Raw genomic sequence first — 25,882 nt, forward strand, 5'->3', positions numbered from 1 at the left:
TAGAATGAGTTAAGACTTTGGGGGACTGTTGGAAGGGCATGATTGTGTTTTGAAATGTGAGGACATGAGATTTGGGAGGGGTGGGGGTGGAATGATATGGTTTGGCTGTGTGTCCCCACCCAATTTTCACCTTGAATTGTAATAATCCCCATGTTTTAAGGATGGGACCAGGTAGAGGTAATTGAATCATGGGGGTGGTTTCCCCCATGCTGTTCTCGCGATAATGAGTAAGTCTCACAAGATCTGATGGTTGTATAAGCATCTGGCAATCCCTGCCTTGCACTCATTCTCTCTCCTGCCACCCTGTGAAGAGGTGCCTTATGCCATGATTATAAGTTTCCTGATGCCTTCCCAACCTTGCGGAACTGTGAGTCAATTAAACCTGTTTTCTTAATAAATTACTCACTCTTGTGTATTTCTTCACAGAAGCATGAGAACAGCAAATACAGCTTATATTCAGCAAGATGGAAAGCCATCAGTATGTTTTGAGCAAAGATGTAACCATACTGTGACTTAGCTCTTCCCTTAACATGATCACTCTGATGAGTGTATTAAGAATAGACTAATAAAGACAAGTGTGTAGGAATGGCAAACATTTAAGAGGCTAAATCGTTAACTCAAGTGAAAAATGGTGATATCTTGGGCCATGCTATCAAGCATTGGAAGTTGTGAGAGTATTTTTTTCTAATTGTCACTTAGGACTATCACTCCTCTTATTTTGTTATATCATTTTTAAAAATGTCCAATGTTTAGAATGATAATCCTTAAAAACTGAAGTGGATGAGAAATGCAAAACAACTTTTGGTCTTTAAGCATACTTATGGAGTAAAGAAGTTAAGCACAGGTAAAAATAAAATGCTAATTACTTGAAACCCTTTTTTCCCACTGGATATAATTGCAATCATCTCCAAAGACTCACACATCACATAAAACTTAGCCCTATTTGTAATCATGCTTCTATTTTTGATTAGAAAAGATAATTCGCTAGTTAATTCTTTGTACCCATAGTTTGCTTTTTGAACAAAGTCAAGTTCTGGCATATTCTTTGTCTAATATATTAAGCATACTTATTAGGGTGGCGGTGCATCTCAAAAACCACAATAGATTTATGGAACAGGTTTGTTTTTCAGAGGTCTTGGTCCCAGTCCCAACGTGCCCTCTTTTGGAGACCAGAGACTCTAGCATCAGTTGAGCAGTGCTTCCTCCTCAAAGGTATGGGCTACAGGTCCATGGGGCCAGTCATTCAAACTTTTAAGTTTAACTCCAACTGGATCCCTTCATTCCCCCAACTGTAGAGGTGGTAGCTGCTTCCTGCAGTTTCTACCCTAGTGATAATTTTATGTTTACTTTTAAGCATTTAAATGTACCCAGTGAACAATTTTTATACCTAATTAACAGTTTTTCATATTAAATCCTTTCTCTTAAAATTACTTGTGATTTTGACCTCTGGCTGGGTGCGGTGGCTCATGCCTATAATCCCAGCACTTTGGGAGGCCAAGGTGGGCGGATCACCTGAGGTTGGGAGTTTGAGACCAGCCTGACCAACATGGAGAAACCCCATCTCTACTAAAAACACAAAATTAGCCGGGCATAGTGGCTCACGCCTGTAATTCCAGCTACTCGGGAGGCTGAGGCAGGAGAATACTTTGAACCCGGGAGGTGGAGGTTGCAGTGAGCCGAGATTGCGCCATTGCACTCCACCCTGGGCAACAAGAGCCAAACTCTGTCTCAAAAAAAAAAAAAATTACTTGTGATTTTGACCTCCTAACTGAATTGAATCAGAAATTGGAATCAATATTGTCTCAGGAAATAGTCCTTTGAAGATGGAATTTTGGCATTGGTTTGGTAATTCCTTGGTCTTGAATTCAGTGCTGAGATTCTGGCCTTGGGAAATGAGATGCTGGTAATTTATGAAATGCAGTGGTTTCATAGTCAAATTATTATTTGTGATTGATTGGACTGGTGTGTCTAGTGCAGCAAGTGCCTCAGGGTATCAAGTGTCTCATACACTTAACTCTATGGCAGTTACATAATAATAAGTCCTGCAAGGACTGTGATATGTGAGTGTGTGTGGGGTGGGTAGGGGGTGTGGGTGGGTGTATTCTGGCACTTCAAGAGAATGACAAACTCAGATGTTGAAACACTAAGCTTGAATCATGGTTAGAGAGCCCTAAAAAAGCCTCTAATTTTGCAGCCAGAAGGTCAATATTTTCAAAACCAAACACAAGACTTAATTCTGTATGTTGCAGAAGTGTCATAGCCTCCCCAAGTTTCTCATGTGAAACTTTGAGCCCCCATAGATCCATTGGGAAGTAACGGATTCATGAGGATGGGTAAATCTGGATGGACTCAGCTATCTCAGCATATTGAAACCTGACTCACTGTGACTCTTCCTTGACAGTGGGAACAGTCTTCCCTTTTGTATCTGAGGAAGCTAGTCTTCTCTTGCTTGAAGAACTTTTAATAACCTTAATTAGATGCTCATTATACTCAAAACCCACCCCAATGGAAACTATGAAACATAGAGGAAAAAAACATAGGGGAAACACTTCATTATTTGATCAAAGCAAGGATTTTTTGAACAAGACCTCAAAAGCATAGGCAACAAAAGTAAGAATAGACAAATAGGATTTCATCAAACTAAAAAGCTTCTGCACAGCAAAGAAAGCAATCAACAGAGTGAAGAGACAACCTATAGAATGGGAGAAAATATTTACAAACTATGTATCTGATAAGGGGTTAGTATCCAGAATATATAAGAAACTCAAAAAACTCAATAACAAAAAAAAAGTCTGATGGCCAAAATATCTGAATATACATTTCTCAAAAGAAGACATATAAATGGCTAAAGAATATATGAAAAAGTGTCCTACATCACTAATCATCAGGGAAATGCAAATCAAAGCAGAATGAGATAACGCCTCACTTCAGTTAGAATGACTGTTGTCAAAAATTAAAAATAACAAATGCTGGTGAGGGTACGGAGAAAGGAGAACTCTTATACACTGTTGGTGAAATGTAAATTAGTACAGCCATTACAAACAACAGTATGGAGGTTCCTTTTTGTAGAACTACCATGTGACTCAGCAATCCCACTATTGGGTATATATCCAAAGGAAATGAAATCAGCATGTCGAAGAGATATCTGCACTCCCATCTTTATTACAGCACTATTTGTAACAGCCAAGATATGGAACCTATGTAAGTGTCCATCAACAGATGAATGGATACAAAAAATGTGGCATATATGCACAATGGAATACTATTCAGCAATTAAAAAGAGAAACTCCTTTCATTTGCAACAACATGGATGAACATAGAGGACATTATGTTAAGTGAAATAAGCCAAACACAGAAAAACAAATACCACATGATCTCACACATGTGGAATCTAAAAAGTTGATCTCATAGAAGTAGATAGTAGAACAGTGGTTACTGGAGGCTGGGGAGGGGAGGGGAGGGAGGAGGAGGTCATGGAAAGAGGATGGTTAACAGTTAGATAGGAGGGGCAAGTTCTGGTGTTCTATTGCACAGTAGGGTGACTATAGTTAACAATAATATATTGCATATTTCAAAATAGCTAGAAGAAAGGATTTTGAATGTTCTCACCACAAGGAAATGACAAATGTTTGAAGTGATGGACATGCTAATTACCATGATTTGATCATTACACAACATACACATGTACCAAAACATTACACTATACCATATAAATATGTATGATTATTATGTATTCATTAAAAACAAAATAAAACTCAAAAAGCCTTACCACCGTGACCTTATGTTGCTCCCAGACCTATAAATAGACTTCAATCTCAGCAAATTTGGATGGGGGCAAGTATGAAGTCTGACCTGGGAGGAAATAGTTTATACGCTAAGATAATTGCAAGGTTTTGCTAATTTAGGTAATTCAAATTGGTGGAATGTGTACATCAAGGAGTATGGAATATAACTTGGCTTGTGTCTAATTTATTGATGAGTTCTTCTGCCAGATACTCTAGAGTATAGCTGGAAGTAGTGCTAAAAAGGTATTTGGTGGATTGATTAAAACTTGGGCTATGTCTAATGAGGGTGAGATGTTAGATCTTTCCTAGCTTAAAGAGAAAGGAAGCCAAAGGTTTGGAGATATAGGAATGCTGAAAAATATTTATCATTTGTGCCCTACACACCTACCAAGCCCTACACTTCATCCCTTAATGGGGTCCAGACAGCAATTACTTCTTCCCCAAGGCATTAAGAAATACATTAGTGGGAGGAGCAGCAGCATCCTTAACAGCTTGAACTATATCTGTACCCTATCATCCTGTGATTGCAGTGGGAGATGCCACCATTAAGAGGGGCTCTCTGATTTCATTGAGATTGTTAGAATCCTAGGATAGAAGTGGTCAGTTGGCAATGCTTTATCACGTATGACAAGGTGGGTGCTTTTATTGTAATGGGCAACAGGGACACAGTGGTAATCAGAATTCTTCTGACTCAGAAGACTTTGTAGTGGCTAGTTAATCTTGAAGCAATCAATAGAGGCTGGGCGCAGTGGCTCATGTCTGTATTCCCAGCACTTTGAGAGACCGAGGTGGGAGGATCACCTGAGGTCAGGAGTTTGAGACCAGCCTGACCAACATGGTAAAACCCTGTCTCTATTAAAAATACAAAAATTAGCCAAATGTGGTGGTGCATGTCTGTAATCACAGCTACTTGGGAGGCTGAGGCACCTGGGAGGTGGAGGTTGCAGTGAGTCAAGATCATGCCACTGCACTCCAGCCTGGGTGACACAGTGAGGCCGTCTTAAAAAATATATAAATAAATAAAAATAAAAAAATAAATAGAAAAGCAGCTCACTAAAATTTTGCTTTACATAACAGGAAAAACTACAGTTCTGTTGGTCGGAAACCTGACTTCGGTCATCTCAACAAAGAACCCCTGTCTTTAACCTAGTTTCCACACCTAAGCCAGTTCACAGTCCAAGTCCTTTGAGTGCTGAGAGGTCAGGTCTCCTTGAGAATCTTCTCTGTTGCTCTGTCACAAGTATACACTGTAAAGATTCTTCTAAGCTTTCCATAAAGGGACCTGTCACTATTTAATAAGATATCTATACATGGAGAAAAGGAGAACCCAGATCCTTTTAGGAATTACTAAATACTGACTGTTGAAAATCCAATCACCACTTTGGTCCACCAGTCACAGTGGTGGCTTATGGAGGTCAGGTGATATGATGGTCCCCAACTTTTTGGCACTAGGGACCGGTTTCATGGAAAACAATTTTTCCATGTAAATGGGGTGGGGGGGTTGGTGGTTTGGGGATGAAACTGTTCCTCCTCAGATCATCAGGCATTAGATTATCATAAGGAGTGTGCAACCTAGATTCCTCACATGCACAGTTCACAATAGAGTTCATGCTCCTATGAGAATCTAATGCTGCTGTTGATCCAACAGGAGGCGGAATTTAGGCAATAATACTCACTCACCTGCCACTCACCTGCTGGTCTGTGGCCCGGTTCCTGACAGGTCACGAACTGGTACTGATCAGGTGGTCTGGGGGTTGGGGACCCCTGAGGTAATATATTGAATTTTGGCCAAGTAAGTCCGTCATTATTTCTCTGGTTCCTGAATAAAAAATTGAAAAAAGCTGTATTGGCAACTGGCAGATACTGACATTGGATATCTGACCAATTGAGTAAAGATCATTATTATAGGAAGGGCCAAGTGAAAACCTATGGAATCTCTATTTTCTACTATGTTAATAATCATAAAAATACTGGATTTCTGGGAGAACTGTAGAGGTTAGCCTCATCATAAAAGTCTTAAAAGATGTAGAGATGTTGACAGCTCTTTTATTCTAATTTAAGTCACATGGTTGGCCTATGCAAAATGATCTTAGAGAATGACTGTAGATTATAAACTTCATCAGGAAGCAACTCCAACTGCAGCTGCTGTTCTAGATATAGTAACTTTACTAAAATAAATGAGCACAACTCCCCGATAAGTGGCATGCAGCTATTGAGCTGGCAAATATTTTTTTCTTTATACTAATTTGCAACAAACATCAGAAGCAAATTCTTTTTGTCTGGTATGACTAAAGCTTCATAATCTTGCCTTAAGACTACATCAATTTGACTGCCTTCTGCCATAATACACTCTATGGAGATTTGATTGATTGATTGATTGATTGATTGATTTTTGAGATGTAGTCTTGCTCTGTTGCCCAGGCTGGTGTGATCTTGGCTCACTGCAGCCTCTGCCTACTGGTTCAAGCGATTCTTCTACCTTGGCCTCCCAAGTAGCTAGGACTACAGGTACACACCACCAAGCCCAGCTAATTTTTATATTGTAGTAGAGATGGAGTTTCACCACGTTGGCCAAGCTGGTCGCGAACTCCTGATATCAAGTGATCTGCTCACCTTGGCCTCTCAAACTGTTGGGATTACAGGCATGAGCCACCGCGCCCGGTCTCTACAGAGATCTTAATTGTCTTCTTGTTCCATACAACATTACACTGAGGAAAGAAGTTGGCTGATAGCCATAAAAGGAATCATTTTGCATACATATGTACAAATGGTGGGAAGGGCTGACCAGAGTGTCTCCTGATATAATTCACCAAAAAGAACCTATTAGCGTCCTACTATTGCTATAACAAATTACCACAAACTTAGTGCCTGAAACAACACAGATTTATTCTCAGAAGTCTAAAGTGAATGTCACAACAGGGCTGTGTTCCTTTCAGAGGCATTGAGAAGAGTGATTACTGGACTTTTTCAGCTTCTAAAGGCTCCTTGCTTTCCGTGACCCCTTCCTTGCACCACTCCAAACTTATACTTCCATCATCAGATCTCCTTCTCCTAATTCTGATCCTCCTGCCTTCCTCTTGTAAGGACCTTGTGATGACATTGGGCCCACTGAGATAATCCAGGTTAATTTCCCCATCTCAAGATTCTTATTCTTAACTTAATCACCTTTGCAAAATCCCTTTTACCATAAAAGGTGACATGTTTACAGGTTCTTTGAACTAGGACATGGACATCTTTGAGGGAGGGGGGCATTATTCAGACTACCACAAGAGCACAGCATCAATTCTGTGGCTTGTTATAGAATTGGTCCTGTGGAAATATCGGATGGACTAAGTTTGAAAGTCACCGTAAAGAATCAAAGAGCTAGACTTTTTGAAACTGTCAAAGATGTAAAAGAGAGGAAAAGAGGAGCTATTGCAGATTGAAGGAGATTCATAAAATATGGTGACTAAGTGCAACACACACGTGATTCTGAAATAGAAAGTTTGCATACTTAGTAAAATTTGAATGGAGTCTGTGGATTGGATGAGTGTTATATCGATATTGAGAGAAAAACATATGATTATTTTAATGGATGCAGAAAAATTTAAAAAGGAAAAGAACTCCTACAACTCAATAAGAAAAAGGTACACAACCCAGTAGAAAAACATAGAGAATAATTGAACAATTTACAAAAGAATATTTAAATGGTCAATATGTACATATAAAGGAGCTCAACTTCACTTGTTTCAGAGAAATGCAAATTAAAACTCTGATATAATACCACTAAACAAGCAAAAGAATACCTAAAATTATAAACAGTATCTAGTGTTGATTAGAATGTAGAACAAGTGAAAGTTTTATAGATTGCTGATGGGAATGTAAATTGGTTCAGGCATTCTGAAAAACTGGCGGTATCTACTAGAAACCAAATATATACTCCATGTCCCAGCAATACCAATCCTAGGTATATGTAGCCAACAGAAATGAGTCCATATGTTCACCAAAAGACACATTCATAGAAGCAGTATTCATGATAGCCAAAAATTAGAAAAACTCAATGCTTATCAACAATGTAATGAAAAATAAATTGTGGTATAGTTACAAAATTACAGTAATGATTTTCAAGCTTTTTGGCCTCAGGACGTCTTTACTTTTTAAAAAATTATTGCAGAATCCAAGGAACTTTTGTTTTTATATTTTATATTTTGTTATATCTATAGCATGTATTATATTGGAAATTAAAACTGAGAAAATTTTGAAAACAGGAATGCATGAACATCATCTACATATCATGTAGCCTCTGGACAACTCCACTGTACACTCATGAGAGAATTAGAATTAAGAGACATATTATATATTACCATTTTATAAAAATGGTTTAGATCTTGTGAACACACTGGAAAAGGTTGCAGGAACCTCAGGAGTCCCCAGATCACATTTTTTATAATCTCCGCTTATACAACAATGAAAATGAAAGAACTACAAGATGCAAAAGTATGGATTAGTTTCCCAAGCTTCATGAAGAGGCCTGACACAAAAGAGTACATCCTATATGATACCATTTATATGAAAATAACCAGGACCAGCAAAACTAAACTATGCTTTTTTACAGTCAACATACTACGGGAATAGGACAAAGAGGGAGAACAGGCATGGCTTCTGGGGTGCTCTTAGTGCTGTTTCTTAATCTGGGTGCTGGTTGTACGAGTGTGTTAAATTTGTGAAAATCCGTAGAGCTCTCCACTTGTAATACTTTTTTGTACGCATATTACACCTCGATAAAGAGTAACACAAATAAATAAAATATAATAAAAATGTAGTGAGATGCTGATCTATTTACTTTACTGAGAGCCGTAAATTCTATCCAGGTAAGAGTCATTGAGTTTGAGAATTCCAGTCTCCCAGCAACAAGCTTTGACTCCAGCCCATCCCTCTGGCCCTCACGCAATTATAGACAATAGTTTGGGTGTAGAAGCACTACCATAATCTGCTTCTTGATCCCCAGCTGTTTCCCAGTTATATCTTCAAAATACATACATTTCTTCCTTTTGTCAGGTAGAGAACACTTCTTAGGAAATGCTGGAGAATATCCTGAGGCAATCTGTTTGTCTTTTACCATAATCCCATTCCTTAATCTCCTATTTTCTCATAGTTTCTCTCACTAATTTTACCTTGGGTAAAGTTTCCTAACCTTTTTTATGCCACAGACACCTGGGGAACGTAGGTGAAGCCTGTAGATTCTTTCTCAGAATATTTTTATATAAATTTTTTTTTACTATTTTCTATATTTTTTATTTTTATTTTTACGTATTTTATTTTGCATAAAATAAAATGCGTAATGCACAGAAAAAAATAAATTGAAATGTAGTTGTGAAACTATTAAAAACATGATGTAATATAGGTGTCTGTAATTCATGTAAATTAATATTTAAGATATACAAAATTAATATCTAGCAGTGGATCTACTAAAATTTAAAAATTAGTTTTGAATGTAAATGATATTTTAAGATATTTGTAACAACTATAATGTGATACAAAAATATCTGTGAATTCTATTGGTGACAAATTACAAATATCCATCTGTGGGTTTGTTGGTTCTATATTTATAATTATAGGAAATGCTAAATTTCAGTTAGAGGTTAATGAAAAGAAAGATATCATTTTTCCCTCATTCAAGTTCACATATGCTTTCAATTTTATCAACCGTCTCTCAAATCACCTGAGACACATGGAGCCCTGATGAAGAACTCATGGGTCATACTCAGCTTTTCAAACCTGCACAGCTCCAAATTACCAGATGCTTAGTTCACTTGGGCTGCAGGATATGTGGACAGGATATGTGGCAAAGCCATATTACACTTTTTTTTTTTTTTTCAGACAGGTCACTTTTAGCCCAAGCTTGTCTCTATTCCAGGCATGATAAATGGTCAACACAAATCCACATTATAAATAGTGGGTTCCTCATGGCTCCATGTCCTACCTCTTGCGTCCAATCAGTTCTGCAATTTAAAATCTGTTACTCACAGTACCGTAATCTGCGTACCAATTTTCTCTCTGTTAGTTCACATTCCAAATAATATAAATCCCAATTCAAACAGTGTTAACCAATAAGAAGATTTAAGAAACCACATATCAGAAGTTTCGCACAATGGTAGAATTCAGGTTCAGGATACTTTTAGTCAGTAGCTAAACAATGTCATCAAGGTTCCAAATTCTGTGCTCTTCTCTCAGCATTGTTTCCCAAAACAAATTCTAAGGAACACTAGCCCAGGAAAGAAGTGTCTGACAAAACAAAGAAACAAAACCTCAGTGAAAAATGTGCTCAGGAAACATTTCACAGGATATTCTCATCTTACAGATGCACAGTGCTCATTGGCATATCAATGTATGTACAAATATTAGTCTCAAATAATGGCTTTCTTTAATGTTATAATTTATAGGAAAGAATGTGCATAGTTATTTTGTGGAAGGATGCCAATAGTGCTCTATTTTCGGGCCCAAATTTCTTCTCTTTGATGGGAGGAAAAGTGCCAATGCTGATGTCTTTCAGGGACCATTCTTCAACAATCAGTGTTCCTTCATGCAAAAAACCCAGAGTAAAGGCCAGATTGTTTTGGTTCTATTTCAAAGGGAAGGTGAACTGAACAGCTGAGTCTTTTTATTTTTTTAACTGTTATTTTAGATTCAAGGATACATGTGCAGGTTTGTGATACAGGTAAACTTGTGTCATGGAGGTTTGTTGTACAAATAATTTCACCACTCAGCTACTAAACCTAGTACTCAATAGTTATTTTTTTTATTCTCTCTCTTCTTCCACCCTCCTCCTTCAAGTAGGCCCCTGTGTCTGTTGTTCCCCTCTTTGTGTTCATGCATTCTCATCATTTATCCTCCACTCATATGTGAGACCATGCGGTATTTGGTTTTCTGTTTCTGCATTAGTTAGCTAAGGACCACACTTTGAGCTGACATTAAAAACCCAGTGAAGTTTATGAAGCCAACTGTAATGTGAGTACTTGGGGGTTGTGAAGTTTAGTTGGCGAGGTCGCTGTGAATCAAAATTTATTTCAAATTGGGTTTCATTTAGAATGACTTTAAAGTAACTTTATCCACCCTTTCTCAGGGCCATCACAAGCTGAGAACCCTGAAGCCCATAGCATGCTCACAATGGTTCTACAAAGTTATCTGCAAAATACTTGACACTTATTTGAGTCTTACATGATAATATCTTCAGTGAATCCAGTATTAGAGTAACTGTTCTTATACTCAGCACAGTTTTTGTGATTGCAAATGACGACCTACGAAAAATCTCCTAAAAGTAGTTTGCTGACAGGTTATAAATCTCCGCCGTGCTATCTATAGCTGAAGTCAATCTGCCTAGTTATTATACACCATAGAGTTGATCTCTGATGAGACAAAATAAAAAGTGTTTATTTATGGATCTTATTGATTTATTTCCTCCACAAGACAGTGGGGGAAATCTGTGAAGGCTGGAGCCCATCTGGTTTGTGAGTCTTTGCACTGTCACTTTTCATATGGTTAAAATTTCCCAGGCCAAGAGGTTTCACTAGGCCCACTAGGCTGCAAGGGAATTGAAGCTCAAATGGTGCCTCATGTCCCCCTCTCTTGCCTTTGCAAGTCTTCAGGATAGCAAATCCTCCCTGGCCCCTGTGCACTTGGCAGCCTTCGATAAGGGGATGAGATGGGGTAAGAAGTGCTCTTCATGGGTTTCTTCCTGACTCCCACATTAGCACAGGTAAAGCTCTAAGAAATCCTGGTGAAAAAAACTGTTTAATTTTGTTTTAAACACTGTTTCTAAGCTTATTTGGCAAGAAACCCACTAACATCCTACAGAATCAGTGCTCCACTGAACGTGCCTTTGGGAGGCCTTCATTACATGACTTCTGCCTGACTCTGGCAAACTTTTTCTCTAAAAAGGTTTAGGTGTCTGCATATAGGAGTGTGTATAAAATTTTTATTTTATTTTATTTTTATTATTATTATTTAAATGAATAGAGGCGGTGTTTCACTATGTTTCCCAGGCTGTTCTCAAACTTCTGGCCTCTAGTGATCCTCCCACCTTGACCTTCCACGGTGCTGGGATTACGGGTGTGAGCCACTGTGCCTAGCCTAAAAACTTTTCAATGTAGTTTGGATATAACCCAAATGCCTAATAATTCCCTTAGGAAACTGGGGGAAAGAAGACTGGAGAAGAGATTTCAATTTATTTATAAGATTAATTTGTTTTCTAATGTTTGCTTTCATTCTGGTGTAGAAGAGTTAACAGCTCCCTCTCGCAGCTGCCATCTTGGGTAAAGGTACTATTCTTTGTGGTCCTCCTATTGTCTAACTACACTTTTGTAATTTGCTCCTTTATAAGTAAACTTTCTTCCAATTATCCTAATTTGAGTGTGCCATCTGTTTTCCCACTGACACACTAGTATTGCATGTTTACTATGAGACAGAAAGATTCTAGGTACTTTAGATAAGTTAAATCATTTAATCCCAAATGTAGCTACATCTATTAACTATATCTTATAGATGAAGTGACTGACATCAGAGAGTTTGGATAACTTGCCTAAGGTCACATAGCTAGTTAGCAACATGAGTTTGTAGTAAACCCAAGCAGCATGGCTCCAGAACACTTGCTTTCTACCATTATACTATGCAGCCTCTCAAATAAATGATTTTGACTATATATGATGAAATACATGCAGCATTTACAATGAATGACATAGATAAATATAAACCAACATGGGTAGATCTCAAGAATCTAAGGTTGAGGCAAAAAGAAAGCTTCAGAATCATTCAATTTTATGTATATTTTAAAATAAATACACATAACTAGCTTTAGATTGTTTATGGATATATATGTGTGTGTGTTTGTAGTAAATGATAAAAGGTTATTTGAAAGCAAACTAAATGCATCATAATGGTTTTCTTGATAATGGAAGAAAGTGTGTCTAGGGAAGAGAACAAAGGAGATTTCAACTTCACCTGTAATGATTTCTTTGTTTAAAACCACAAAGTAATGAAGAATCTTGGAAAAAACAAAATTTGGCAATTTTTGATTCTAGGTCATGAGTACATGAATGTTTGCTATATTACCCATTGCACTAAAGCAAACACTTTTTAAAGCTCAATTCCAAAAAGCAAATAGCAACAATAACACAAAAATTAAAGAAAAAGAAATGTGAATAGTAAATAGAAGGTGAAGGCATGGAGATTAGATATGGAAAAAATTCTTTAAAGAACTTTGGCCATAATGGGGAGGAGAGAGATAGAGGAGCTGTGGTTGGTGGTAGGGGTGAGATTAAGGCTAGGTTCTTGAAGAGAGACTGGAGCATGGTTGTGTGATCATGGAGAATGAGCCCGAAGGAAGGGAGAAACTGATGATGAAGGAGATAGAGGGAGATTATATAGAAAGGAGCAAGGCCCTGTATCTGTGAGCAAGGGTATATATATTTAGTAATAGAAATGTGAAGGTGTTCGTTTCTGAAGGATTCACCCTGAAGTGAAGTATGGATGTGGTGCAAGGCCTTGAGGAGAAGGTATGAGATAGTCATTTCAGCAAGTGGGAAACTGAACTTAGTAGAGCAACCTAGTAGAATTTCTGGGGAGAGCCAAGTACCCATTTGAAGTTACTGATCACAGATTTAACATGAAATCTGTCTCTCCTGTGTGAGAACCTATGTGATTCTCTTCAAGAACATTTAGTTTCTTGGTGAAATTAGACTTAGGTTTTGCTATAAGAATACATTGGAGAAATCAGGAGTCAAGGGAGTGTTTGCAACAGTAATCATACTTTAGTCCCATGGAGCCCAACCATGGGACTAAAGTAGGGAAATAAATAGAAGAGGGATTTGAAGACTGGTGAGAAAGTAGAGTTCAATCGATTAATTATCTGATGAGGTCAAAAGATTATTTTAATGGGGTTACTTGATCAGTTAATCTCAAAGAATAGGAGATGGTGTCAGAAAACGGAAGGTTTGGATTTGAGATCTTGCAGGTGGAGAAGTTTCTGGTAATGATGAAATTCTGGGTGAATCATTGGTGGAGTGATGCAAAGCTAATTAGAAATGAGTGTTTTTAAATCCATGGTGGAAATGTCAACTGAAGGGAGATTCAGGGGGGCTTTCCCCTGAATACAGATGACACAGTGAGTGGAAGATTGTGATCCTGCAGTTGAAGTTCTTGGAGCGTAGGAGGAAAAACCAGGAGGGAGAAGTTAGTTTTGTTTTATTTAGCTTCAAACATGGATTAAATAAACAAAGAGTTTTGTTTTCCTTGCATATCCACAAGCCTGGATGTAGGCTCTCCAGGCTGTAAACAGTAGCCACATAATGCCAATAGCCTCCTTTTATCCTTCCTCTAAACCATCTTTAGCTTGTGGCTTTTGCCTCCATGCTTGCTGCCTCATGGTTATGAAGATCCATCATCACGTTAGCATTACACTCAGCAAGAATGGAGAGGAGGGGGACAAAATGAGAGAGCCAGCTGACTCTTCCCCCATTTCAAGTGACTTCTTGCGAATTCTGTCCAGTATTTTATGTTTACACCGCATTAACTAAAACCATGTGACGTGGCTAATCTTAGCTTCAAGGGAAACTTAAGTTTTAATTTTTCCTTTAAACCTGGGCATATTTTTGCTCCATTCAAAATCAGTTTTCTTTTTTTTTTGGAAAAAAGCAAGTAATGCGATGCAACTAATAGCATCTGCCATGTGTTATATCCAGGACATGAGTTTTAATGGATAAATTAATTTTGTGAAACCGAGGAGGCTTGTTAATCTGAAAATAACTATGTACAGCAAAAGGGAAGACTAAATTACCTTTTGATCCTGCGATCCACAGGATACAAGTAAAGAAAATTAAAATTATGTTTATTTTTTCTTGTGTGAGCTACAGTTCAATTTCATTGAAGTCCAGGAAGTGGTAGAAGTGAAAAGAGAAGAAGAAAAAGATAGGGAGAGTAAGCTAATTCATAAAGACACAGATATAGGAGGGCCAGTGATATGGATATAAGAGAAAAAGGAATTGGAACAAAATAGTGTGAGATTAATAGTTGATGAATAGTGAGGCTTTACCTCTGCAGGTGCCTGAGGTAAAAAGAGACATAATATAGGATGGTGTTGATCCCTAATAGTATATTGGAGGAGAGTGTATATCATTTTGTGGCTGTGGTCTAGATACTTAGGTTAGTGGTGTATTGGCTCCCAGGACAGCTATCCCCTTGACTTACATGCAGAACAGTGAGGGAGCTATAAGGAAGCCTGCTCCTCAGGCTTCACTGGAGCTAAGATGCTGTGTGTCAGTGGCAGGCATGCCCAGCACAGTTATGGAGGTTGTGTTCTGCACAATAGCACACAGCCAAAAGAGGTTGGTTATCTGATGAGCCAGTGCCTGTGCCTTGGTGCTTTGAGAATCAAGCCATGTACTTAGGTGTTTTGTCCACCTTGAAGAGCCTTTCTTTTCTAGTTCTCATTAAGACAATATTTCCAGGCAATGCTATGATATTTGTGGGTATTCCTATTTATTTAATTAACTTACGTATTTTTTTCAGTAACAGAGATTTACTTATACAGGTTCTCCAGCCTACATGTTTTGGGGGACCCAAAGACAAATAAAACATGTTCCCTATTTATCCTCAAGAAGCTTAGTGTATACCAAGGAAATAAGACACAATAGCTGTAATCACCCAGACTCAAAGAGCCCCAGCATGTTAGAAATGGAAGGGAACTTAGAGGCCATCTATTCAAATCACTCATTCAGACATGGGAACCAAAACTAAATAAAAACATTTGTGAAGAAGGAGAGTAGGAATTGCAAGACTAATCCTCAATCCAAAAGATGTTTCTTATTTTGTGGAAAAGGAATTAAGTCGAAGACATTTTGGCTCAGAAAGATCAAAAAGGACTTTGTTTTTAAAATGTCCTTCAGTACTACATTGGATAATATTTGTAGTGAGAACATGGACTTACAGAATGTTCTTCCAACAGAAATTATTTGTCGGGGGAGGATGCTGTTCTCCAGGGAAAGGGACAGCTTTTTTTAATGGCCACTACTGACCTTGAGGATAAATACAGCATTAGAGTAATTATACCAGAAAAGCAGCTCTCATAAAACTATGTTGACTGTTCTTTTTAGAGACAGAGTAGGACTCCTTGTTTATAAATATTATCCAGAGGCAAAAAGCATGGAGCCTGAACCCAGCTCCATCCTACTTCTCATATATTGCATGTGGTGAGAAATTCCTGGAATTTCCATTAGAATCATCTTATTCTATAGTTGAGTGGAGTTTAGATACAGTGAGGCCATCCCCCAGAGAAAATTCTATCAAAACATTTAATAATGTAACAGAATATAGTTTTCCAGTCATGATTCTTTCATGAACCAAGCGAAAAGAGCTAGTGAGAATCTTTCTAAACTTCTATGCCTTCACCACCTCCTCAACTAAGAAGGACTTACCAAAAAAGCCCCCAGACTCCTCACATTTTGTTCCCTTAATACGTTTTCTTAGAATCATCATTTTATTCATTTTCTTTTCACTTTGTCTCACAATGGACCTACACATTTCCAAACCTCAGCCTTCCCACTCCATTCACTCTGCTCACATTTCATTCTCCTATTAAAAATAATTAACCTTATGGCTCCTTAAGTTAACGTACCATTTCTCTCCTTCCAATCACCCTTAACCTCCTGAAAAAAGAAATCTTTGCTCATTGCTTTAACTACCTCAACTCCCATTCACTAGCAAATTTCTTACAAATGGAGTTCTGCACCCACAACTTCTCTGACATCATGATCGTCAAGGTATTTTTTCAGTCAATTAACTTAGATAAACCTGAATCAAACCTTACCCATTTCACTCCTCTTTACTCTTGGCTTAATTCCGGATTCCTAAATGCTCTTAGCTTGAGTCTTCCATATGCATAATCCAGATTTAAACTATTCATTCCCCCACTCCATTCTCCAGATTCCAACCAAGACACCAACATATGACCAGGTTCAAAAGCCAGTGTATACAGTAGAGCCAGGCATAGCCAACGTAGAGACCTGACTTTCATGCAGTTTGCCTTGGGAGAAAACTCTTACAGGAGGTAATTCCACAGAAGATGAAATCCTAGACAGAAATTAAAAGCCATGAGTAAATTCAGTGTCATGGAAAAAAAATTTTTAAAAAAAGGTAATTTCAATAGCAAATCTTTGTTGAGTGCTCATTGTGTGTAAGGCACTGTTATAAACACTTTTAGGCATTGTCTCCTTTAATTTCACTTTATAGAAAATACAGAGGTGCTCAAATTTTAAGTAATTTGCCCAGTGTCACAGTTAGAAAGTGATAGAACTATAGTTTGAATTGAGATACTTTCTCTCTTTCTTCAGTCTGTACTCTTAACCCCTATATTCTACTGCCTCCTAAAAAGTCACTGGAATCCTTTAAAAGTGTTTAAAAAAATTTCAGGGCAATTAAGCCAGGCCATTATATCCATAAAACTAGAACAAGAACAGTTATTGAAAAGAATCAAATAGAAATCTTAGAAGTAAAATGTATAGTCATTAAAATGTTTAATTCAGAAATAATTGATAATTCTTTAATAAGAATAAAGACATACAGCCTGGCATGGTGGGTGGCTTGTGCCTGTAAGCCCAGCATTTTGGGAGGACAAGGCAAGCGGATTGCTTGAGCCCAGGAGCTCGAGACCAGCATGGGCAACATGGAGAAACCCTGTCTGTACCCCAAAAAATACGAAAAAAAAAGAAAATTAGTTGGGCGTGGTGGTGCATATCTGTAGTCCTAGGAACTTGGGAAGTTGAGGTGAGAGGATGACTTGAGCCTAACAAGCAGAGGTTATAGTGAGCTGAGATTGCACCACTGCACTCCAGCCTGGCTGATAGAGCCAGACCCTGTCCCAGAAAAAAAAAAGAATAAAGACATACAGAAAAAGAAAATTACAGTTGTAATCTTAAAACCAATATCATACTTATTAAGGAAACTCTAGAAAATGTCCACTAATATCAGGAATAATGCAAAAATATGCCCTTCTCAATATTGTACTATAGATATTAGGTAACATAAAGAAAATCACTTAGAGGCATAAAATTTGGTAAAGAAAAAGAAAACTATCTCTTTTTTGCAGAAGCTATGACAGCAAGCCTCAAATACCCTAGAAAATTGACAATAAAACTAACTTGAACAATAATATAATTCAGTGAGGTATCAAAATATACACTTAATAAGAAATTAATTAGAGGACATAATGGTAGAGAAAATCCCATTTATAATAGAAGCAAAGAAGATTAAATACTTAGGGATAAACTTAGCAAAAAACGTATAAAACCAACAAAAGGAAAATCATAAAACACTCTTGGCAGATACACAAGTAGACTCAAACAAATGGTAAGATATTCCTGTCTTGGGATAGGATGACTTCATGCTATAAAGATGTCAGTTCTCCCTAAATTCATTTATAAATTTAACACAATCCTAATAAAAATTTCAACAAGCTTTTGTAGGGAATAAAAGACTTGATACTAAGGTTCAACTTGAAAAGAATGGACATACATGAATATCTAGACATTAAACACTACCAATCTCGCATAATTAAAACAGTATTCTACTGGTAATCGAAAGGACAAATATACTGGTGGAAAAGAATAGTTCAGAAATAGACTTAAGTACACGTGGAAATTCAGTGTAAGATACTCTGTAATTTCAATTTGTATTTCTTCTTTTCGCTCAGTTATTTAATAGAAAGTTTTTGAATTTCCAGGAGGAAGGGCCTTTTTGGTTTTGTTAATCACATCTAGTTTTAATTCACTGCAATCATAGAACATTTTTTGTAATATTTCTACTTAATTGGACTTAACTAATTTTCTTTTTGAATTGTTATATCCTAATTTTCTGTGAATATTTCATAGGTATTTGAGAAGAAGTTAGATTCTCTATTAGCAGGGTGTAGAGTTTGATATATATCCATAAGAAGTACGTGTGAGTGTGTGTGTATGTGTGTGTGTTTGACCATAATACTTATTTTTTGTCTTCTTTCTTGTACTAAGAATGAGGCATGCCAGTCTCTGATTATTAGCATGTTTCTATGTACTAGAAAGGTAGTTGCTGTGTTACTTTGTGCAAAAATATTTATATTTAATATTTCCATTTTAAGTTGTGGCTTTTAAGCCTTAAAAAGTATTTACCTTTGTTATATTCAATACATTTTGACTTGGATTTATTGTCTGTCAGGTTTACTTCTCTTGCTTTCTTGTTGTTTATGTCAATTATACCCTTGTCCATTTATTTATTTTTAATCTTTCTAAATAACTTTGTTTTAGGTATGTCCTTTGTATACAGAATATAGTTAGGTCTTACTTCTGACTTTTTTTTTTTTTTTTTTTAATGGAGATGGAGTCTTGTTCTGTTGCCCAGGGTTGGAGTGTACACTATCATAGCTCACTACAGCCTTGAACTCCTGGGCTCAAGTAATCCTCCTGCCTCAGCCTACTGCATGCCTGGCTAACTTTCTTTTCTTTTTTTTTTCTTTTCCTTTTTTTTTTTTTTTTTTTTTTTTTTTTTTTGAGACGGAGTCTCGCTCTGTCGCTCAGGCTGGAGTGCAGTGGCGCGATCTCGGCTCACTGCAAGCTCCGGCTCACTGCAAGCTCCGCCTCCCCGGGGTCCACGTCATTCTCCTTCCTCAGCCTCCGGAGTAGCTGGAACTACAGGCGCCCGCCACCATGCCCGGCTAATTTTTTGTATTTTTAGTAGAGACGGGGTTTCACCGTGTTGCCTGGCTATCTTTCTTAAAAATTGTTTTTGTAGAGATGGGGTCTCACTTTGTTAACCAGGCTGGGTTTTATTTGTAAGCCTAACTAAAACTTCTCTTTTAATGGAAAATTTATGCACATTTACATTTATTGATATAACTTATATGTTTGGTCTCAAAATTCTGTCACACAATATTGAATAATTATGTGTCTTTTATGATTTTTCTATATGTCACTCTCTATGAACTGTTTTTTCTTTGTTTTTTAATCTTTCTTTTTTTTTGGTATGTAGGAAGATTTATATTTCTGTTCTAATTGTTACCTTTGTACATATAGTTTTCTTAGTGTCTTTCATCTCCTGTTTTCTTATTTAACCTGTTATCTGGTTTATCCAATTTTATTGGTATCCTTTAACTGCTTCTGCAACAATCAATGATCTAATTCTACTTTTCTTCTTTCTCCCATTTTTAGTTTCATTATTTTTATAAAGAATTCTTGCACACCAATATTAAAAAGCCAGATAGTAAAGTTGTTTAAAAAATGGGAATATACAACTAATGGAAGAAAAATTACAGTGGCCAATGTGTATATGAATAGAAGCTCAAATTCCCTAGTAATTAGAAAGGCACAAATGAAAATGACTTGGTATTTTTTGCCTGTCACTGGAAAAAATTAAAACCTGGCAAGTGTTTCATATTTGGGAAAATGAGGCTCTCATTTATTTCTGTTAGGAGTCTAAATTGGTCTGACTGTGTGATAATTTTGTACTGTTACACCTCTCAGCTGTCCCACTTTATGAACTACATTATAGATAAACTGCTCCGGGGGCATATATAGGAATATTAATTTAAGTACTTTTGCCAGAAGCAAACAATTAGAAATGACCTAAATATTTAACAATGGGTCTATAAAGAAATTCAATTATATTTGCATATGATATAATTCTTTCCAGCAATTAAAAAGCATAAACTGGAGGTATAGACTTTACACTTCCTATGTTAGTACCGATGCTTTTTAATCCTGAACTATTTCATTTCCATTTATATGATCAGAGGGTTTTCTCTTTGAAATAGCAAAAATTATACCACTTATCTCATGCTTTTGTTGTGAGAATTAAATGTGTAAATATATGACGTGTTTTAAAAAGTGATTAATACATAGAAATTATTCAGTAGTGTTAGTTATCATTATAATCTAAAAACAAAAACAAAAAATCATAATCTTAAATAACAAAAGATGCAGATTATATTTATATAAATCAAAACACATACCAATAATTACTATATACTTTTTATGAATTCATATTGTCTTAGTTTGTGCTGCTATAACAAAATACCTGAGACTGGGTGCTTTATAAACAAAAGAAATTTATTTCTTGCAGTTTTGCAAGCTGGGAAGTTCAAGATCAAGGTGCCAGCAGGTTCGGTGTCTGATGAGAGCTGCTCTCTGCTTCTCCAAGATGGTGCCTTGTTGCTGTCTCCTAACATGGCAGAAAAGCAGAAGAAAATGAACCCCCTCCCTCAAGCCCATTTATAAGGGCTCTAATCTCATCCATGAGAGCTTTGACCTCATGGCTTAATCACCTCCTAAAGGCCCCACCTCTTAATATTAACACATTGGTGATTATTAAGTTTTAACACATGAATTTTGAGGGAAACGTTCAGATCATAGTAGATATGTATATGAGGACATTAAAAAATGACCTGGAAGACCATACACGAAAATCTTAACAGGTACTAAGTGTGATGAAAGGGGAAAAATAATGGACATGAGAGTCCTCTTTTTTTCATTAAAAAAATCAAAAAGCAACATAAACTATATACTTTTAATGAATCCATATTGTCTTAGTTTGTGCTGTTATAACAAAACACCTGAGACTGGGTACTTTATAAGCAATGGAAATTGATTTCTCACAGCCCTGGAAGCTGGGAAGTTCAAGATCAAGGTGCCAGCAGGTTCAGCAGGACTATATTTAATATAAAGTCCAGGGACTTTAGTTTTATCCATTGCCTCTTTATTTCTTTAAATAAAAAAAGGCATGGAAGCAATATCACAACCTATTGACAGTATATATTTCTGAGTGGTAGAATTATAAATTGAGCTTGCTTATGGTTTAAAACATTTAGCAGAAAGACAGAAATCAAGCAACATGAAGGTGAAGACCTTGCCTCTGTTTACTCCATGTGCTCCTAGCTGGCTTTAGGGTGAGACTCTTACTGTGAGTAGGGAGATTAGTGAATAGACGTCTGTTCACCATGGATCACATAGTCCAAGAGGTCCCCAAATTGGAAGTGATAAAATGCATCTCAATAAATATATTGCTAATAATAGTTAAAATAAAGACACTTACACATGATTTAAGGAAATGAATTAGAGATGAATCAGAGCAGTTGTGTGGGCAGGAGATCCTTTTCATCTGATGAAAATGTTCAATGTCTCTCACTGCTTCCACTTGCACAGCTAACTCCTTCCTTCTGTAGAACTGTAATATCTAGTGCTTTGGAGCCCAAACCGCTGTGGCATCCTCCAGGGCAGATGGATATCTCTTTGAAGCACCCCTCTGAATTCCCTCCCCTGTTTCATTAGGTACCACTCCTACTCACCTCTCTTCACATTCCATGAAGATGTGGTTGAAATCACTCAGAATATGATGGCTTGTTTCTCTTTTTCTTTGCTATTACAGATTTATACCTTTTTCATATATTTACTGTCATTTCTGAGGGATTCTCAGGAGGGAAAGGAGATTTTAAAATAGTTCAATTTATTTTTCAGACTTCAAATTTATTTTACATAGTAGGCTCTCTCCTTTTTTTTTTTTTTACTGTGGTTAAAAAACACATAACACAAACTTTTCTCTTCACAGATTTTTAAGTGTACAGTACAGTATAGCTAACTATGGGCACAATGTTGTACAGCAGATCCCTAGAAATTTTTCATTTTGCATAACTGAAACTTTATACCTATTGAAACTTTATTGAATAGGAACTCCTCCATTTCTCCCATTTCTAACCTCTAGCAATCACTATTTTACTTTCTGCCTCTAGAGCACACTCTTTTACATACTTTCTGGCTATCCCATCCTTACAAAGTTTTAAAAACAAATAAGTGTTGGATTTAACATTATTTCTATTGAATTTTACATTTTGGGTTCTAGTCCATCTTTTAGTAAATTGAGATAATTTTTATTCTTGAATAGTCCATCACATGAACTCCTTTGGGACAGTCAGAAACATGCTTTGATTTTTAGCCCTCGCCAAGACATCACCCTCCATTGCTCTATGTTAAACTTGGGGTTTTTCTTTTCATATTATTATCTCCTCAAGGCCTCTTGGTATCAAATAATGATTTAGACTCTTGTCCCAAGGAGTCTCTTCTACTTGTTTTATATTCCCTTTATTAGATTTAATCAACAACAGTGTCCACATGTCTCAAAAATGATAATTAATTGATTTGCTGATGTTTACTCAGTCAGTAGATGGCGGAACTTGGACAGTTTGTTTAACTCATTCAGTATTTACAGATGTCTATGTGCCTGACATTGTGCTTAGTGTTTGGAAGGCTGAGGCAGGAGGATTGCTTGAAGCAAAGAGTTCAAGACCAGCCTGGACAACAAAACTAGACCCTGTCTATTCAAAAAATTTAAAAACTAGCTAGGCATGGTAGCAAGAGTCTTTAGTCCCAGTTACTTAGGAGGCTAAGGTGGGAGGTTCGCTTGTGCCCAGGAGTTTGATGATGCAGTGAGCTATAATCATGCCACTTCACTCCAGTCTCTGGTCTGGGTAACAGAGCTAGACTCTGTCTCAAAAACATGTGTGTGTGTGTGTGTGTGTGTGTGTGTGTGTGTGTGTGTGTGTGTGTGTGGTTTAGAGCCACAGCTTTCAAACTTTTTTGATTATGATCCATAGTAAGAAATATAGTTTACCTGATGACCCTGTGCACACTTACATATTGATAATTAAAGTCAAAATTTCAGAAAACAATACTTTTTACATCCAATGCACTTGGATATTTGTCTATTCTATTTATTTCATTAAAAACATCAGGTCATAATGCACTGCATTGACTTTCTTTTTTTTTTTTCTTTTTTTTATTTTTTATTATACTTTAAGTTTTAGGGTACATGTGCACATTGTGCAGGTTAGTTACATATGTATACATGTGCCATGCTGGTGCGCTGCACCCACTAACTCGTCATCTAGCATTAGGTATATCTCCCAATGCTATCCCTCCCCCCTCCCCCCTCCCCACCACAGTCCCCAGAGTATGATATTCCCCTTCCTGTGTCCATGTGATCTCATTGTTCAATTTCCACCTATGAGTGAGAATATGCGGTGTTTGGGTTTTTGTTCTTGCAATAGTTTACTGAGAATGATGGTTTCCAATTTCATCCATGTCCCTACAAAGGATATGAACTCATCATTTTTTATGGCTGCATAGTATTCCATGGTGTATATGTGCCACATTTTCTTAATCCAGTCCATCATTGTTGGACATTTGGGTTGGTTCCAAGTCTTTGCTATTGTGAATAATGCCGCAATAAACATACGTGTGCATGTGTCTTTATAGCAGCATGATTTATAGTCCTTTGGGTATATACCCAGTAATGGGATGGCTGGGTCAAATGGTATTTCTAGTTCTAGATCCCTGAGGAATCGCCACACTGACTTCCACAATGGTTGAACTAGTTTACAGTCCCACCAACAGTGTAAAAGTGTTCCTATTTCTCCACATCCTCTCCAGCACCTGTTGTTTCCTGACTTTTGAATGATTGCCATTCTAACTGGTGTGAGATGATATCTCATAGTGGTTTTGATTTGCATTTCTCTGATGGCCAGTGATGATGAGCATTTTTTCATGTGTTTTTTGGCTGCATAAATGTCTTCTTTTGAGAAGTGCCTGTTCATGTCCTTCGCCCACTTTTTGATGGGGTTGTTCGTTTTTTTCTTGTAAATTTGTTTGAGTTCACTGTAGATTCTGGATATTAGCCCTTTGTCAGATGAGTAGGTTGCAAAAATTTTCTCCCATGTTGTAGGTTGCCTATTCACTCTGATGGTAGTTTCTTTTGCTGTGCAGAAGCTCTTTAGTTTAATTAGATCCCATTTGTCAATTTTGGCTTTTGTTGCCATTGCTTTTGGTGTTTTGGACATGAAGTCCTTGCCCACGCCTATGTCCTGAATGGTAATGCCTAGGTTTTCTTCTAGGGTTTTTATGGTTTTAGGTCTAACGTTTAAATCTTTAATCCATCTTGAATTGATTTTTGTATAAGGTGTAAGGAAGGGATCCAGTTTCAGCTTTCTACATATGGCTAGCCAGTTTTGCCAGCACCATTTATTAAATAGGGAATCCTTTCCCCATTGCTTGTTTTTCTCAGGTTTGTCAAAGATCAGATAGTTGTAGGTAAGTGGCGTTATTTCTGAGGGCTCTGTTCTGTTCCATTGATCTATATTTCTGTTTTGGTACCAGTACCATGCTGTTTTGGTTACTGTAGCCTTGTAGTATAGTTTGAAGTCAGGTAGTGTGATGCCTCCAGCTTTGTTCTTTTGGCTTAGGATTGACTATATAAACAGAGCCAAAGACAAAAACCACATGATTATCTCAATAGATGCAGAAAAAGCCTTTGACAAAATTCAACAACCCTTCATGCTAAAAACTCTCAATAAATTAGGTATTGATGGGACATATTTCAAAATAATAAGAGCTATCTATGACAAACCCACAGCCAATATCATACTGAATGGGCAAAAACTGGAAGCATTCCCTTTGAAAACTGGCACAAGACAGGGATGCCCTCTCTCACCGCTCCTATTCAACATAGTGTTGGAAGTTCTGGCCAGGGCAATCAGGCAGGAGAAGGAAATAAAGGGTATTCAATTAGGAAAAGAGGAAGTCAAATTGTCCCTGTTTGCAGACGACATGATTGTTTATCTAGAAAACCCCATTGTCTCAGCCCAAAATCTCCTTAAGCTGATAAACAACTTCAGCAAAGTCTCAGGATACAAAATCAATGTACAAAAATCACAAGCATTCTTATACACCAACAACAGACAAACAGAGAGCCAAATCATGAGTGAACTCCCATTCACAATTGCTTCAAAGAGAATAAAATACCTAGGAATCCAACTTACAAGGGATGTGAAGCACCTCTTCAAGGAGAACTACAAACCACTGCTCAAGGAAATAAAAGAGGATACAAACAAATGGAAGAACATTCCTTGCTCATGGGTAGGAAGAATCAATATCGTGAAAATGGCCATACTGCCCAAGGTAATTTACAGATTCAATGCCATCCCCATCAAGCTACCAATGACTTTCTTCACAGAATTGGAAAAAACTACTTCAAAGTTCATATGGAACCAAAAG

General features: G+C 37.1%; 1 long non-coding RNA gene across 1 annotated transcript in view; it reads right to left on the bottom strand.

Annotated features, from left to right (window-relative positions):
* Nucleotides 1-14,655: 14,655 nt before the first annotated feature.
* LOC104003526 (uncharacterized) overlaps nt 14,656-25,882 on the bottom strand; it is a 54,142-nt gene continuing 42,915 nt past the window's right edge. The window contains exons 3-4 of the long non-coding RNA XR_676149.4: nt 20,859-21,002; nt 14,656-16,886 (exon numbers count right to left, since the gene is read on the bottom strand). This is a non-coding gene — a long non-coding RNA (uncharacterized LOC104003526). The remainder of the gene's footprint in view (nt 16,887-20,858; nt 21,003-25,882) is intronic.

The sequence above is a fragment of the Pan troglodytes genome, chromosome 1 (genome assembly GCF_028858775.2).
Source record: "Pan troglodytes isolate AG18354 chromosome 1, NHGRI_mPanTro3-v2.0_pri, whole genome shotgun sequence".
Taxonomy (NCBI): domain Eukaryota; kingdom Metazoa; phylum Chordata; class Mammalia; order Primates; family Hominidae; genus Pan; species Pan troglodytes.